Raw genomic sequence first — 18,173 nt, forward strand, 5'->3', positions numbered from 1 at the left:
CAAGGCAGGGCTGGAGGAAGGCAAAATGAAATAACACAGGGTAATGGTAAATTGAAAGATTGTTTAAGTATATTTTATTGATTAGGCAATTATAGTTGTCCACATTTTTTCTTCTCTTTATCTAGCCTTCCTCCCTGAAACCTCCACCCTTCAGCATTCTCCCCTACCTTAGTTCATGTCCATGGTTTGAACATATAAGTTCTCTGACTTCTATGTTTCCTATACTAATCTTAACCTCCCCCTGTCTATTTTATGCCAACCAGTTATGCTTCTTATACACTGTACCTTCCCACCACTCATTCTCCCCCTCATCCTTCCTAATAATAATCCTCCATGTCATGTCCATTTCTCTGATTCTGTTCCTGTTCTAGTTGTTTGCTTAGTTTTTGTTTTTGTTTTTTAGGTTCAGTTGCTGATAGTTATGAATATGTTGTCAATTTTACTGTTCATAGTTTTTGATCGTCATCTATTTCTTGGATAAGTCCCTTCAATATTTCATATAATAAGGGCTTGGTAATACTCAACTCCTTTAACTTTACCTTATTTTGGAAGCACTTTATCTGCCCTTTCATTCTAAATGACAGCTTTGCTAGACAGAGTAATCTTGGATGTAGGTCCTTGTCTTTCATGACTTCAAATACTTCTATCCAGTCCTTCCTTTCCTGTAAGCTTCCCTTTTTTAAAAGATTTTATTTATTTGTTTTTACAGAGAGGGGAAGAGAAGGAGAAAGACAGGGACAGAAACATCAATGTGTGCTTGCCTCTCATGCTCCCCACCACTGGGGACCCTGCCTGCAAACCAGGCATTTGCCCCAACTGGGGATTGAACCAGAAACATTTTGTTTCACAGGCTGGTGCTCCGTCCACTGAGCCACAGCAGCCAGTGCCTGTAAGGTTTTTGTTTGTTTGTTTGTTTGTTTGTTTTGTTTTTTAGAAATCAGCTGATAGTCTTATTGGGTACTCCTTGGTAGGTAACTCTCTCTTTTCCTTTTGCTGCTTTTTAAGATTCTCTGTTTATTTTTACTCTTGGGTAACTTAATTATGATATGTCTTGGTGTTTTCTCCCTGGGTCCAATTTCTTTGGGACTCTGGGTTTCCTGGACTTTTGCCAGATTGGGGAAGTTTTTCTTCATTATTTGTTCAAATAAGTTTTCAATTTCTTGTTGTCTGACATCCCTATTATTTGGATGTTGGAGTTCTTAAGTTGCCCTAGAGGATCCTAAACCTCTCCTCATTTTTTTTGAATTCTTGTTTCTTTATTTTGTTACATTTGGATGTTTATTTCTTTATTTTGTTCCAAATTGTTGATTTGAGTCCAAGTTTCCTTCCCTTCACTGTGGTTCCCTGCATATTTGGCTTTATTTCACTCTGGATAGTTTTCATTTCTTCCCTCATTTTGTGACTGAGCTCAATTAATTCTGTGAGCATCCTGATTACCAGTGTGTTGAAATCTGCATCAGGTAGGCCGTCTATCTCCTCATTGCTTAGCTCCTTTTCTGGAGCTTTGATCTGTTCTTTCATTTGGGCCGTATTTCTTTGTCTCAGTGCACCTGTTATGCTGTAAGGGGGTGGATGGAGCCTTAAGTATTTTCCAGGGCAGGGCAACTCTCTTTGCTGTGCTGTAGTGTTGTCTGTGGGGGAGGGTCAGAGGAGGAATAATGCTCTTGCTCACTCTACTCCAGCCCCACTTTTCAATGAACTCTCCTGTGAGACTGGGAGGTTTCTCCTGCCATTGCAACACTCACAGTATTTTACAGCTAGAGGTTCTTGAGTCTTTAGTTTTCTGTTCAGCCAGTCCCGCCTCACCTGTGTGGTCTGTTGCTTTGCTGTGTGTCCTCTCCGCTCAGCTTCCTGTCTCTGTCCCTCCTATCGAACTGGATAAATGTTTAACTCCTTGTTATTGGATTTCCATCCAGTTTGATTTTCTAGAACTTTTGGTTGCTTATTGTTTTTAAATTTGTTGTTATCCTTCTTTTGTTTGTGCAAGGAAGCAAAGTGTTTCTACCTATGCCTCCATCTTGCCTGGAAATTAAAAATAGGATTTAAATTAAAAAAATATTAAAGTGAACATGTAGGGATAGAATTTAAGAAATGCAACAACAACCCCAATATCAATGACATTTTTGAGCAAATATTAATAAATGTGGAATTACAAAACACTATTATAAGAAAGGGAAAAGGAATGTGAGATGATTAATGAAAGAAGGATGGTTTTGAGAGAATGGAGAGAGGAGAAACAGTAAGGAATAGAAACCAGGTGTAGAAAGGGCAAAAATAAAATTTAAGATAAAAATAAGAAAGAGAAGAATGAAGGGAAAATGGAGTAAGTGAAGGGAAGAGTAAAATATGAAATTGGAATTAAAATAAAACAAAAATAAAATATAATAAACTAAATATATATAATAAAATAAAAATAATGAAATAATAGAAACAAAATTGAAGACAAAGAACAATGTTAAAAGGCTATGGAAGAGAAAATAGCACAAATAATGAACAAAATGAGGTAGAATTCATCTCAGCAGAGTCTAGTGTTTGTTGGGTGATGTTTTCTCCTTTACGATCTGTCTATGTCAGCTGCTGTCCCAGTCTAGCTTTAGGCAGTGTCTTCAAAGCTAAAAGCAACCCACAGTCTGTGGCTATCCCCTGTAGGCTTGGCTTGTCCCTGATGGCTTTTTATCAGCACAAGACCAAGGGGTGGTTCATTTAACTTCTGACAGCAGTACAAGTACCACTTCCACCTGCCTCCAGAGGAGATCTCTGGTGCAATCATGAGGGTGGGGTCCTTGGATCAAGCCTGGGGAGGCAGGAGGCACTGTTCAGCCTTCAGGGAAAATGGTTGAGTGTGTTTCCCACCCCTATGTTACATGCCTCAATCTGTCCCAGGTTATTTCTGCTAATCCATCTGATGAATTAGCATTTTATATGAGGGGTCAATCTGTGTAAAAGGGTCAGCTCTTTCCTGCTTGGTGCTGATGCCAGCAATGAGTGAAAGTTGAGGCTGGGTGGGCCCCTGAATACCTCTTTCTGTGCCAATTTCTAATCTCTTTGTCTTGCTGTCTTCATTTGAATGGGGTCCAAGAAGCAGCCAACATAGTGTATTATAAAATTTCATAAAGGTCTCCTTTGAATCATCTTTCTTTCCCTTATAAATGTGCACCTGACAAGGGGTTTTTGAGCTTGGCCTTACTGTTCTGAGGAGATTGTAGATGTGGAATCCTGTAGGTGTGGAATGGGCATGCCTTCCCCTTCCAAGAGGTTTGTATTCCATAGTTTGTGTGCTCTTGCCTGGATGTTAGGGATCTCAAGTGCTCAGCTCTAGCCCATACAGTTCCTGGCTCACTGTTCTTGCTAAAGGCTCAGATTCAAACCCTTCATTCTGTGCACAGTGCCCCCACTCACCAGCCATGCTGGGCAGGGCCCTGCAATCCTTTTTCTGTGCAGCCATCTACTCTTCCTGGCCAGCTGGTTCCAGTGGGCTCAAACTACACTCTGAATCTGGCTTCTTTGTTGGCAAAGCAGCTGCATGTATGTGGGTTCCCCTTTCAGCCACTCCTCCACTCCCCTCTTTATAAAAATCCCTATCTGAACATTGGGCTGCATAGGTTGTTTGGATTGGTGTTTCAGGGTTCTTAGGATATCATCTTAGCAGTGGAATTGCCAGGTCAAAAGGCAGTTCCATTTTTAGTTTTCTGAGGAAATTACATACAGTTTCCACAGTGGCTGCACCAGTATGCATTCCCACCAATAGTGCAGTAGGGTTCCCTTTTCTCCACATCCTCTCCAACACTTGTTGTTAGTTGATTTGTTTATGCTGGCCGTTCTCACTGGTGTGAAGTGATATCTCACTGTGGTTTTCATTTGCATCTCTCTGATGGTTAGTGATCCTGAGCATCTTTTCATATGTCTCTGGGCCCTCTGTATGTTCTTTCTGGAGAAGTGTCTGTTCAGGTCTTTTGCCCATTTTTTAATTGGGGTTTTGTCTTCCTGGAGTGGAGTCATGTGAGTTCTTTAAATATTTGGAGATCAAACCCTTTTCCGAGGTGTCACTGATAAATATGTCTTCCCATATAGTTTGTTCTCTTTTGATTTTAATGCTGTTTTCCAATATTCATAGCAGCACAATTTACAATAGCCAAGTGCTGGAAGAAACTTAAGTGTCCATCAGTAAATTAATGGATCAAAAAACGATGGTACCTTTACACGATGGAATACTACACAGCAGTAAGAAAGAAGGAGCTCCTACACTTTGCAACAGCATGAATGGAACTGGAGAGCATTATGCTAAGTGAAATAAGCCAAGAAATGAAAGACAAATACCATGTGATCTCACCTTTAAGTGAAACCTAATCAACAAAACAAACAAGAAAGAAAATACAACCAGAGACATTGAAATTAAGAAAAAACTGACAGTAACTAAAGGGGAGCTGGGAGGGGATAATGGGAGGAAAGGTGGAAGGATTTTCAGGAATAACTGTAAAGAACACATGGACAAAGCCAAGGAGCAGTGGAATCAGGAGAGGGAGATGGGGATGCCTGGGGGGGGGGGCGGGGATGGTAGGGGGTAAAGGCAGACAACTGTACTTGTAGTACAATAAAATAAAAAAAAATTAAGAGTCCCTGTATGACATCTAAACTGCAGCTCTAAACTACTGCCTGGCTCTCTGTTCACTCCATTTCTCCTAAAGGCAAAAAGTCTTTCTTGGTCAGGCTGTACACAGACTTCCTGGGCCTCCAACAGTCTTATTAGCCAGAACTTCTCTCCTGGTCTCTCCCAGTTAATGCGGCAGCAGCCTGAGTCTTTCAGACTCCGTATATTCTCCCAAGTAATTTCTGATTAGGATGGGAGGTTCTTGTGCAGGACTAGGGTCCTGATCCTGGAGGGGTGAGAGCCACCAAACTGTGCTTTCTCTCCTTGCTCCCTCCTTTAGTTTAGTCACTTTGTGCAGGGTATTATCACTTCAATTTGTAAAATCTCTTAGCAGACAGTGCAAAGCTTCTTCTACACTCACTGGCTTTAAAAATTAATGCTAGCTAAGGTTCTGTTAATTGTTCAAGTCACATATCAGAAGATCAGTTGAAAATCCATGCTGGGGTCATGAGCAAATGGTCTCAGCTTCCACCTACTCAGTGGCCATCTTTCACTTCTCCTGATTTTTTTTTTTTTTGCCTTTTTATTACCCTCCTCCAGTTCTCCTTTCCCTCCCACCTCTGGTAACTTTATTGTTAAGAATATAACATTCAAATTATGTGTTAGTCAAGTGTTTATGTTATCAGTAGGATTTTTGGTCAATAGCAGTCTATTAGTAATTAAGTTTTTAGCGGCATCAAAAAGTTTATATTCAGATTTTTAGCTGCACAGAGCAATGAAGCTCCTAATACCTACATTATTCAAGAGCCAACTGTACTACCTAAAATGGGAAGAGGCCAGAGAAAAGAGGAGGAGGTGGTTCAATGAGCTAACTATTGAAATTTCAAGCCAGAGAGTTACTAGATAATGTCAGAAAATTATTTTAATGTTAATGAAGTAGCAGAATATAGTATTAGTGTTTTTTGTGGTAACCAGCAGAACTTATAAGTTGAAAGATTTGTGGTAAGAAATTGAGACATTCAGAGGACTATGATTTTCACTATACAATCAATTTTTTTTGTTTTTCTTTACCATATGTGTATTATTTTGACAAAATATTAAACCACCATACAATTTTAAATTATTTCATATTAAAATTGTAGTATTTTTATTCTACTGCATATCTCTGCATTTGAGCTGGCTGATTCTAAATGGGTTACAATCTTATTTCTGTCTGGCACAATGTGGGCTCATTCTATGGCAAATATTACAAGATTCATGGCCTCTAATCACTGTCTAGGTGAAAATAGGCATGCTAACCTCTCATATCCTGAAAGGCAGGTGACAACTACCAACTGTCTGAATTCCTATAGGGAAAACTAATGTAAATGAGAGCAACTGTCTGCTCATGTGATGGTTTCTCTGAGTCAAGAGCTCTCTCCACTATTGGCTTAGTAGTAGAGTTTGATTTTCTTTATTTTTGTGCAGGCCAAGTATCTCACATGATTATTAAGCCATCTATGTCACTTGTGTACCAGAAATAATAAATTAGAGGGGCATTGTGATGTTGTGGTGAGTGTTTATCTCCACTAAAATGCAGTTTGAGTGAGAATAGTTTCTATATAGCTATCAAGACAGTCAGCACTCCTGGCAGCAAACTCAATCTAAAAACAGAACTTGTCACCTCAATTGTTTAAATAAACACAAGATAATAACAAACACAGTTTATTGACTGAAATTAATTTACACAACTAAAGAAATGTGATACTTCAAGTGAAGAAATGGGTAAGAAATTAGATGTTTGCGGAAGTAGCAGTATGTTCTCAAAAATTTGAAAGAGTAGAACTCAGATTTTAAAAATCTGGCTATGGTAAATTGTATAACTGTTGGTGAACACCTGAGAACTGATTTAAGGGATAGAAATTACATTTATTTTACAGCCCTACGAAAGAACCAGACTTAATGGAAGGCAGCCTGAGAGTCAAAGGAAGCTAAGATTTCTCATAGTAGAGGTATTCATCCTAATCTTGGGGACTTCTGGGGAATCAGGGTGGCCTTGAAGGAAAGAGCTGAGGTGGAGCAGAGTCAAAAAAGTTGTGCTAGGGTGCTGGACAGATCCATCTCTTTATTCTCCCCTTGCTTCTGCTTGAAATCTAACCAGGAGCTAAGGACATGGTTTGTATTTGGGGAGATTCCTGCCTGGGAATAGTAGATGTGATAGAACTCTCAGGAACTATTTAGAATATCTAAACACCTCACATTTTCCCTCCCCTTTGACTTCTCATACTTACCCCTCAGCCTGGAGGTTGCCGTTTTACTAACTCTGTTCCACTCCATCTCTACACACCAGACAGATAAAAAACATATAATTTATAGAATTAAACTCATATTTTACATCTTCTAAGAAGACTTTTATGACACATTAAGGGAAAAAATCTGCAGCTTTCAGCATACTTTCAGGTTCATTAGTTTTGACTTTGTTTCCCTGGGCCATAATTTCCTTGAACACAGGGTCTATGCATTAATATTCAACTATTCCCAGTGCTATATCAGCACCAGGCACACCTATACACAGTGATTGTCTTTAATGGAAAGGCATATGAGAAATGAATAGTTAGTTCTACAGAAGATGGCCACATGTCAAATGCAACTGAATTAGTACTCATCAAGTGGGCTAAGGCAGAGTGTAGAGCACTGTACCTGCACCACCCTCTGTGCCAGGTTCTCAGCATGGACCAGACAAAGTAGCACAGCTTTTATCTGAGGTTTCCATTTCCTCCACAAATTAATTACAAGACAAATAAAAAAGCCATGCTGATTTGTTCTGTATTAAGTACTGCTCAACTTTTATTGCATGCAGACTCAGGAATGTGATCAATATTTTTCTCTCCCTTGTTCACCATTTTTGATCCTCTTCTTGCCACTTAACAGAAGATAAGTTGATTGACAATTGGTTACAGGTAGGTCACTTATACTTTAATATACTTACCAATACCATACACTAGGTCTCATGTTGGAGTATGCTGTCTGTATTATGCCAAAAGGGTCAGGAAGCATTTGCAGGGTAGAGAAGCAGTGAGATCCCTGGAGCACTGTGGGATATCTAAGATTCAATTCTAGGATAAACTTGTCTAGGTCTATGTTTCTTCAGTCACTTCACTGAGAAAATCTCTTGGGGTGATTGAAAATATGGACCCAAATTATTGATGTTCTTGCTATTGGGGTGTGGAGTTTATGAGCCTTCAACCTTGAATTTGCACTGAGCAGAATGCAACACAAGGGACACTGGGTGACTTCCAACAGGAGATGCAAGAGGGCATACAGCTTCATATCATTCTCTGGCTGCTTTTGTGGGGAGAAGTCAGATGCCCCATAAGAAGTCCAGTTTCCCTGAGTCCTCTATGCTGGAGAGTCCTCAAGATACATCAGCTGTGTGAATGAGCTGTGTTGGGTATGCAGATCAGTTGTGTAGTTCCAGCTGAGGCTGACTGCAATAGCATAAAAAGTCTAGCAGATAATTGCTTGGCCTAGCCCTTCCTGAATATCTGACTCACAAAATTGTGAGAAAAATTAGTTTATGTTTTAAGTTGCTGAGTTTGGGGGTAATTTATTATACATTGATAGTAACCAAATACTTTTCAGTCCCAAAGAGGGTTAGTTGGAAGGCCTCTCTTATTGTACTAAGTTAGGTTGAACCCTAACTTTCTCTTGGTGTGGCTCAAAGAAGTAACATACATGAAAGTACTTTGTGCATTAAAACTGTAAATATCAACACAAGTATATCAGAGAAAATGAAACACTGTTTAAAGGCAAGTGACCTTCATATTATAATTATTGAGTTTTTCAAAGAGCACATTTAGAAAAATAGCCTTAATTTGATGCCATTAGTAGTAAGCCTGGTGGAGAGAATTGAAAAGTGTACTGTCATTAAGCATGGCAGAGCTTAAGCTGTTGCCTTCATCCTTTTCTCTTTCCTCCTCAAACCTCTTTTCCTGCACCTGTCTCTGTTGGTTGGTCCCATTTCTTTTCTTACTCCCAGTGCTTCTTCTTCCTCAGAGTACCAGTCCTTGTATCCCATTTTCTCTAGCCCCCTCTGTTTCTTCTCTAGGGAACTGAAGAGGTGAGCTGTGCACTTTTGCTGGTGGAATTGATCTGTGCTGTGACTAGTGAACAGAGAGGAACAGAAGGAGCCAGGTCCCACCTGGTAATATCATGAGCATTGTCTTACTGAAGAAGCTTTTGTTGGGATCATTATCTAAGCAATTAGTTGCTTCCACTCAATTTGTAGGCTTACCACTTTCTATGTGTGTCTCAAAGAATTGGGAAGTGGAGGAACTAATCAGTTGTTTGACAATGCAGTCCAAAGAATAAAGAAAGTAAGTGAGGAAAAAAGACAATTCCCTCATTATTTTAAGTTTCCCTGAACTTCTCTCAATTGCACAGTAAGTTATCCTGTTTTCTAACTGCTGCAGAAACACCCACAAGGCCTTGGAATGACTTAATTTCAAGCTACTTTTAAAATCAAGTCCACTGAGGAACAGATATTTGCTTTATGCTGATAAAATTAAAAAAGGTAATTTCAATTTTGAAGCACACAAGATGTATGCAAGTTATTAGCTTTGTAGCACTTGGTCTACAAACAAAATGAGAAGTTTATTATTAAGGTTTAATAACCCATGGCACAAATCTAAGCATTTATATAAATTAAAAATATTAATCTTAACTGATTTTATTATACAATTGCTTCCTTACAGGAGGATGCTTATCTAAAATCCTGTGAATGTTCATATCCTTTTAATTTATTTTCCATCTAACTTATTTATTTTGGGTTTCATAAAGGGAAAAATACATTGGAAAAGTTGCCTCATGGATCAGCCTTACAAAATGAAAACTTAGTGTTCACCAAACACTGGGGCTATGACACCCAGGTCCCAGTGCCCTTCTCTCTTTATTTCTGAATTTAATCTTTATTGAATTTTTCTATTACTATTTGGTCCTCTTATACTCCCACCCCCCAGCAATCACCACAGTGTTGGCTATGCCCTTCTCAATGCCCTGTTGCTTTGCTTCCTTGTTCAGAGTGTGTATTGTGCAGGTGACAGAACAAATTCCTCTGTAACATCCTAATTAAATTTCCTGCAATTTTCAAGTGGCTGCAGTCCTCTTGGAGACCCCTTGCCAACTTTCTCTGCAGGCACATGGCACATTGATAAGAGGACCTGGGAGCTGTAGACAGAATACAACATGGCCCCTGCAATGCACATGCTCCTGAGGGATGCCCAGGAGTTACATGCTTCCAGTGAACACTACACTGCATCTGAGAAGACAACTTCAGCAATGGCTCAGTGCCTGCTAAAACATGTCCATCTGTTCCGTATCTATATTTAATGAAGTACTAAGTATGTAGGCCAAGAAACACCTGACAAAGAATATCATCTTGTACAAAAGAAAATGAGCTTGTGGGCTCAGTAAACACTGCTGTAAATGAAGCAGCCACAGACCTGAATGGAAATCTCAGATCATCTCTTACCAGATGTATGCTCAATGTGAGACTCCTGCAGGGTACTTTCACAAAGTTGGCTGAGACTGTAGAGACTGTGCCATGGCCCTGAGACTCTCTCTGCCCAATCCTGAGACTCCTTTTCCTCTCAGAGGTGTTATATCTGCATAGAAGAGTCCTTCTTTCCCAATCTAATTCTCTTCCCCAAATTCCCTTTCATAAGTATTATCCCCAATAAAGTGCTGGTACTTCTGACTCTCAAAGTCTGATTTCTGAGGACCCAAATGACATGTTGGAAGGTTATATAGAGAAAAAAGGAAGCCCGTTGGTGAGCAGACCACTGCTATGGACAACTCATGTGCAGTCTGGGGACTTCTAAGAGACGATGTGTAAGTTTTCTTAGACTTGCCTAAATAGGTTAGGAAAAGAAAGTTTTATCTTCCACCCCCATCTGCCATCTAATATGGCTGAAGGCTGCTTCTGCCATATCAAGTGCTGGTGTCTCCTGACTGTCCCATGAAAGCATGGGGAGCACAGTCTTAGTAGGAGTAACAGGTACATAGAGCAGGACTCCAAGGGAGGGTTTGAGAACAGAGATTCTCCAGGAATTACAGGCAGACCTTGTAGAGTATTTGTTACAACTGTTTACTCTTTGAATACTCAGTGTCAAAATGGAAGAAAAATAAGGTGGGGAGACAATTGAGGAGCACCACCTCCAAGGGATGCACCACTGTTATGTCAGTTTCCAGGGATCCCCCAACCCAGTGCCCTCATGGCTTCTGGTTCTCTAAGCTGAACTTCACCTCTGCTTCCCATTTCTGGGCTACTGAGCATTTTCATCAGTGTTATTACACATGTAGCTTATAAAGGATATCATGAAAAGGCTGAAATTTTCTAGTGGTTTCATTCAAGACTTTAACCTCCCACCTTGGAAAAGAGCAGGCTTATTAGAAAAAGTCATGATGACAACAAAATTTCATAACCTAATTAAGGGAACAAACAGTATAAATCATCAGTTTTTAGTGGAAGACACTTAAGAACTGCAGGCCAAGTCAAGGATAAATATGGAACTAACAGGCAAGAGTCTACTTCCTGAGAACAGCTCTGCCACTTTGTCAAAGGATGGGTAGATATAAAAAAAAAAAAAAAAAAAAAAAACAATTGACAGCTTCACAGAAAGCCTCAGAAAAGGAAAAAAAGGAAACAGACACCACATATTCAAGGTGCTCTTATTTATAGACTCAAATGTGGGGTCCACTGAAGCAAATATAACCATGTGGGGGAACTTTGAAAGGTTTAGTTCGGCCCTGCAACCTTGGCCCTGCTCCAACTAACCACAATTACCACTGACAATAACCACATTCTCAGCCACCAAGGGGCCAGCCAAAAAAGGGGAATATTAGAAATTCCCTTTTTATACCCATCATCAGGAGCAAGCTGCTCCTTTCTCCCAACTGCCAGTCATTTCCTTTGCCTGGGTTCTTGGTCCCTAATAAAGTCCTAAATAGTTTCAAAGTCTCTAAGGCCTTGCATTGAGAATGAATCTAATCCCAGTCTCTCCCACCCAGAAATTCACCAGCTGGGGACTATGACCCATTTACCAAGCTCCTACCAGTCCTATCTCTTCAATGCATCTACAGAATATACTGTGCACTTATCTGGAGTCTGTGCGCCTTTAAGATTGTGCCCTGAGTTTTCTCTCAATTTTCTTGGTAACTGTTTCTGCTCTTTCAGAAGAATGTTTTCACATTCAGTATGTCTTTAAATTATGTTTTTGTATAAAGAAGGATCTAAACATCTCAAATGAAAAAAAATCTAAGTCTGCCTCAATCAGGCTCCTTTCAAAGCAAAACCTGAACTAAGGCCTTGAGCGTAAGTACTTAATGGGAAGATCTTCAGGAAGCATGTGGAGAGAATGTAAAATACAACATCCAAAATGTGTGGTATCCACAAAATGGAACACTATTCAGCCTTAAGAAGGATGAAAATTCTGACAACATGCTGCACATGGATGAACCTTGTTGAGGCCATTGTGTTAAGTGAAATGAGCCAGTCATAAAGGTCAAATACTGTATGATCCCAGTATATGAAGTACCAGAGTAATCAAATTTGTAAAGACAAAAAGTGTACAAGTGGTTACTAGAGGCTGGGGAGAGGGATGGGAATATAAGTTATTGTTTCATGGATATGAAGTTTCAGTTTGGAAAGACAAAAAAAAATTAAATAGATTGTGGTGGCTGTTGCCCCAAAACATGAACATACTTAATGCCACTGAACTGGATATTTAAAAATGATTATAATGATACATTTTTTGTTATAATAATATTTATTATAACTTAGATAATAACTTAGATAATATTTATTATAACTTAGATTATAATATTTTACTACAATATTAAAATCTGCAGAAGATGCATTGTTAAATAAATGCTGATGACAATGTTCAATTAATGAGAGTCTAGAAGGAGTGAAGGGGGAGGATCAGCTAAAGGGATTGTGTTTCATGTGTTGAAGTAAAAGTCATCAAAATAAAATAGAGGAATGGAAACTCAGATGCTTTTTTGTATTCTCCCCCATCTTAATTAGGACATTTTTGTAGTCATACTGGGAAAAGGAATGAATTTGATTTTAGTGGTTTTGTTCATTTTTATAGGTCAGACTCCTGAATTAGCAAGATTTGAAGATCTTTGCATGAGTTTAGATTATAAATGAAACCTAGTCCTTTCCAGGATGATATGGGTTAAAAAGTAATAAATAATCCACAGTAAATGTATGAGCCATTTTATGAAATTACATTATGAGATCTCATACTCTAAAGTTATTAGTGGGGCAACAGATCTGCATTTATAACATTTTTGTAATACTCAGTAATTGTTCCACAAGCAAGTCAGGTAGAAATGGCTGATGATGCCTTCATGAGAGAAGCAATGAGGATGGTAGCTAGGAATTAGAAAGATTTTGCAAGGTTGCATTAAAGAGTCCTTGGTTAAATGAGGAGTCCTTGGAGTCTTGCTTCTCTCATCAATAAGCTTCTTTGTGTATTTAGAAGCATTTACAGAATGCAGAACATATAAAGCATGAGAAGGTTCTCTGGTTTTAATTGCATGTGATCCAAATAGTTTTCAATCTGTTGAGAACATGAAACATCCAAGATGGTATTTTTCTTTTATGCCAACTTTATAGGCCATCAAAGAAGTTTCAGAGAAGAAGCACATACTATCAAACCTGGAAGGCCTGGCTTTCTGTTTCTCAAGTACAGAGGGAATAAATTGCTGGTCTAACATATACAGAGCAGTTACTGAGGAATCAGTAGTGATTTAATAAGGTTCTGTGTAAGGAATTGTTGTGTAATTGGATGGAAAGGTCAATGAATAGTAAATGAAGGTGAAATTTATTTCTTGATATATTTTCAGATGCTGTGTATACACAAGTTTTATAAAGATAAGACCATAGAAAATTTTAGCTAGAGGGGAATAGTTTATCTAGTTCAAACCACTCATGATGTGAAAGTAAATTATAACCCCAAACTATTCTTAACTGGAAGGAGCAATCCATAACACTCTTTCACAAGTTCAGAAAAGAATGAAACTTAGAGCTCAGAGGAGTCCTTTAAAACTATAGTGAGCAGATTATAGGTAGACCACTGAGGATCCCACCTTCAGTAACAACACCTAACCCATGTTACTCCCTGGCATAGACCTTTAGGAATCATGTCTGGGATGGGACTGGATAGCACATTAGTTAGTCCATCCTGTGATGAGTCCCATGTGAAGAGGTAATGATGTTAAGATAAAAGCATTGGGATCCACTCTTGTATTTGGGGGTAGAAGTAAGGACAGGTGGCCAACAATTCTGTCGTCATCACTAAAGTATATTTTGTTATAATGTGCACCTACAAAAAAGGCAGTTAAATGGTGGATAAATCATCAATACAAAACTAAAAAATGAGCATAAATAATATCCTATCCTTCAATTCTATGATTCATGTGAACCTGGCATATTCAATGTAGCTCCAGAAGGACAGCAGAGGTGGGACAAAAAAAAGCATGTTCAGGGCAGGTCAGAACCAAGCATGTTAGAGGAGGCAATGGTTTGCCCTCTTCTGCAGCTGTCCTGAAGGAGCTGGAGGAGGCAAGGAGGATCAGAGAGTAAGGCCTAAATGAGATGTACCTGGGCCAGGACTGGAGAAGGGAAAGGATAGACTAAGTCTGGAATTGAATGTCCTGAGTCTGGCAAAAAGAGGGGGCAATAAAGTGGTAGCACTTCTGGGTACTTGTAGCTGGGGACTTGTTTTTTTGGGGGGAAGCAAATAGGAGTGAGGGAAATCCATGGAAGGGGACCTGGATAGGGCATGCGGAAAAATTAGTGAGAATGTGTGCTTATGTAAACATGCTTTTGTCACAAAGCTGAAAGACAAAGATGAGAATAAACATATATGGTGATTTCCAATTTTGAGAAGCATCCCCAAGAGGGTTTAGATAAAGATATGAATGGCAGAGTGGTTAATAAACATTTTTAAAGGTTAATGGAAATGGTTAATAAGAGAAACTGAAATTCCCCAAATGAGAACAGGTAGACCCCCTGGCCCCTTCTCCACTACATTTCTGGTAACACAGATGGCTCATTCAGAAGGAGATTTCCTATGTCCTTGCAGACTAGCTTTCATAAAACCACAGCCTTATCCAAAACTTTGCCCAAGATTTATTAGAAATTTGTCCTGAAAGTTCCTTCCTTCTTTATGAAAATCAGAGTAAAGTTTACTATAGAGGCCACCCCAGATGTTCTCTTTTTGTGTAGAGTCAACTCAAATGTTATCTGCCTTGTCAAGTCAAAAGTAAGAGAAAGACTCTGCCATCACTGCTTCAGACCCACTGCACTGTCCAGTCAGTCAGTGTAATCACCATAGCCACTGAAAGAAAACAGCCCTGCCCTGTCTGGTCCCATGTAATCACTGCTCTTGAGTCCATGTGTATGAGACCTGGAGGCTTAAGAGAAGGAGCAGCCTTCATGCTCAGACAGTGAAAACAATTTGCCAGAGTTAGAAGCTAATAAGTCATTAGTCAAGTACTCACCTCTGAGTAACTTTCTTGCTCTCAGCAAATAATCGTCTTCCCTTTGAACACTAGTGCATCAATTGTCCCTCCTGTCTATCATGACATGCTTCCCCATGTTGTATTCAGTCCTCCACTTCAACTCAACTCTTTGTGACTCTCCTCCTTCACTGTAACCTCCTACTCTCCCCTACAGATACCCCAATACACCAATTGTCTTCCAAACAAGTCTATCCTCAACCCATTGCCTTTAATTCCCATAATGTTGAAGGGAGACTGAAACTTTCAGAGAGGACCTTGGCAAAGGGGTGGCTGTTGATGCCACTTAGTTCCAGCCAGTGCCCCAAGAAAGAAGGACTACACTCTCAGCTGAGAAAAAAATGATTTCTTTGTTGTGTTTATTGTTAAATGTTAATATTGTTATTGTGTTTGCACTTATTCCCCCATGCGTCTTAAGATAATATGTTTTAGGAGCTGGGTTAAGGTGTAAGAAAGTATAAGGGGATAAATGGTAATGGAACAACACATTAAAATAATGTAATTTTTTAAAAAAATATGTTTTTGAAGCCAACATAATATTACTGAGATTACTACATGTTCTTGCATTTTTATTAAAAAATTACATGAAATGGCAATATGAGTTACTTTTCAAGCCTTAGCTTATATCATATTTTCAAAAATCTCATTGGCAAAGAAAGTCGTAAGGGCCAAACCAGATTCAATGGTTAGAGAAATAAACTCTGAGCTTGTCTTTTTTTTTTTTTTCTGAGCTTGTCTTTTGATACAAGATTTTTCAAGGTCATATTTACTGGTGCAGATGCATGTAAGGAAGGATTCATGACCTTTTGTTCAATCTACTACAATGACCGTATACAGATTCTAGATTATTTCTAACTCAGTTAAAAATATTTTTTGATGTTAGAAAAAATCCCTCAGCACTTTTGAAGTAAGAATCTCTCTAGGTAATAAAGGATATTCACTATTTCCAGGATATCACCACCACAAATTCTTCTCTCTTTCTCTGACCTGAAAGTCTAGACATCAGATCTCCAAAAGGAAATCAATGGCTTTCAGTCAGTTCCTGGAGGCTAAGCTGAGCCCCTTGTGCTTACATTCTAGGTTACCCTGAGACAGGTGAGACATAGTGCAGCATAATGCTGCATGAGAATGCAAGCATTATCTTCCATGTCTCACACAGGAGTTAGTTTTATGTAAATATACTGTTATTATATTAAATTATTATGCTAAGTGAAATAAGCCAGGTGTGGAAGACAAATACCATATGATCTTACCTTTAACTGGAACCTAATCAACAAAACAAACAGGAAGCAAAATATAACCAAAGACATTGAAATTGAGAACAGGCCTGACAGACCAGAGGGGTGAGGGGAGGAGATAATGGGGGGAAAGGGTGAAGAGTTTACAGGAACAACTATAAAAGACACATGGACAATAACAATGGCTGGTGGAAACAAGGAAAGGAGGGTGGGGAGGGCTGGGGTAGTGGGAATGCATGTGGTGAAAAGGCAGAAAACTGTACTTGAGCAACAATAAAAAAAGAAAGAAAATATAGAGTACAAAAAAAAAATGTTTGCTCCCATTCATGCCTTAGAATCTTAGAGACACAATTTTGAAAGGGTCCAGGACCACTTGGCCATGCAGTTGAACCGCCAAAGCTCAAATCAATTTTATTTACTGAATATTTAAATGTTCATACTGTATAAGTTACACTTTCAAAATTTCCAAGCAGATGCTCCAACTTCTATGACTGAGTACCAGTAAATGTATTTTACACCAGGGTATCTGTGACCTAGAAAGCTTGTAAATATTCAGCCTCTCCTAGACATGGTAGACATTAAAGAGAAGGCTATAACACCTACACATGAGGACAACTTGCGAAACATCCAGTCTGGAGAGGGAGCAGGGAGCAGACTTCACAGAGGGGAAAAATCACAGACCATCACAGCTGGGATAGCCTACATTGAGGATGATGCATGCACCACAATATTTCATTTTGTATATGGTCTGACAGGACCATATTACTTGTCTTGTGTCAAAAGTAGTAATATATGTATTAAATTGATACCTGTCACCTGATATCTGCATCATGACTAAGCACAAGTCTTGGCATGCCATGGGACAGTAATATACCCCCTTGCAATCTATGACTTCTAGGATATGTGTGAGTATAACAAAATTACAAACTTTTTGTTACACTTGCTTTTCTGAGGTAATGATATAGAACTTAAATATCTTGAGGATGGAGGAGGAGGGAGGTGTTTAGTATAGGAGACTAACATGGCTGAAATATTTTCTAGGAAGAATACTAGTTCCCAAGTCATCTCTCTGAGATCCAGCAGTTCATATGTAGGGTATTCACAAATGGTAAATAGCCCAAAGAAAGTCATGACAGCCATGGCAGAGAAGACTCCCTCTAAATACATGAAAGAGTATGACCAGTTCTAGGCCACCACCCAATGCACTAGCCAAGAATATACTTAAGCCTCTCATGACTACACTAAATCTTTAAGTTTTACTTTTATTTTATCTATTTATTTTTCTTATTTATTTATTTTTGGTTTTGGAATGTTTATTAATCATATATCAGGTATCCTAAATTTTCCCTCCAAGACTGTTATCTTTTGTCTTGTGGTTCCCATATTGTTGAGTGTGTGTAATGTGTGATGTGTGTGTTTGTGTGTATGTCCACTATGTTGGAGACAATCTTCTCTCCTTGGTGTCATTTAACTTTAATTCAAAAAGGGCAAGAAATAATCTAGTAGATCATCACCCCCCGTGTCGGGGCACAAAAAAGAAGTTTCCTTGCTCCTAAGGTCAAACCCCACTCTCTTTTTAAATGGTTTTATTTAATTTTTTAAATATTGTATTTATCTACTTTTAGAGAGAGAGGAAGGGAAGGAGAAAGAGAGAGAAACATCAGTGTGTGCTTGCCTCTCACATACCCCCCACTGGGGACCTGGCCTGCAAACCAGGCATGTGCCCTGACTGGGAATCAAACAGGTGACCCTTTGGTTTGTAGGCCTGTGCTCAGTCC

This window comes from Phyllostomus discolor, chromosome 9, assembly GCF_004126475.2.
Source record: "Phyllostomus discolor isolate MPI-MPIP mPhyDis1 chromosome 9, mPhyDis1.pri.v3, whole genome shotgun sequence".
NCBI classification, from domain to species: domain Eukaryota; kingdom Metazoa; phylum Chordata; class Mammalia; order Chiroptera; family Phyllostomidae; genus Phyllostomus; species Phyllostomus discolor.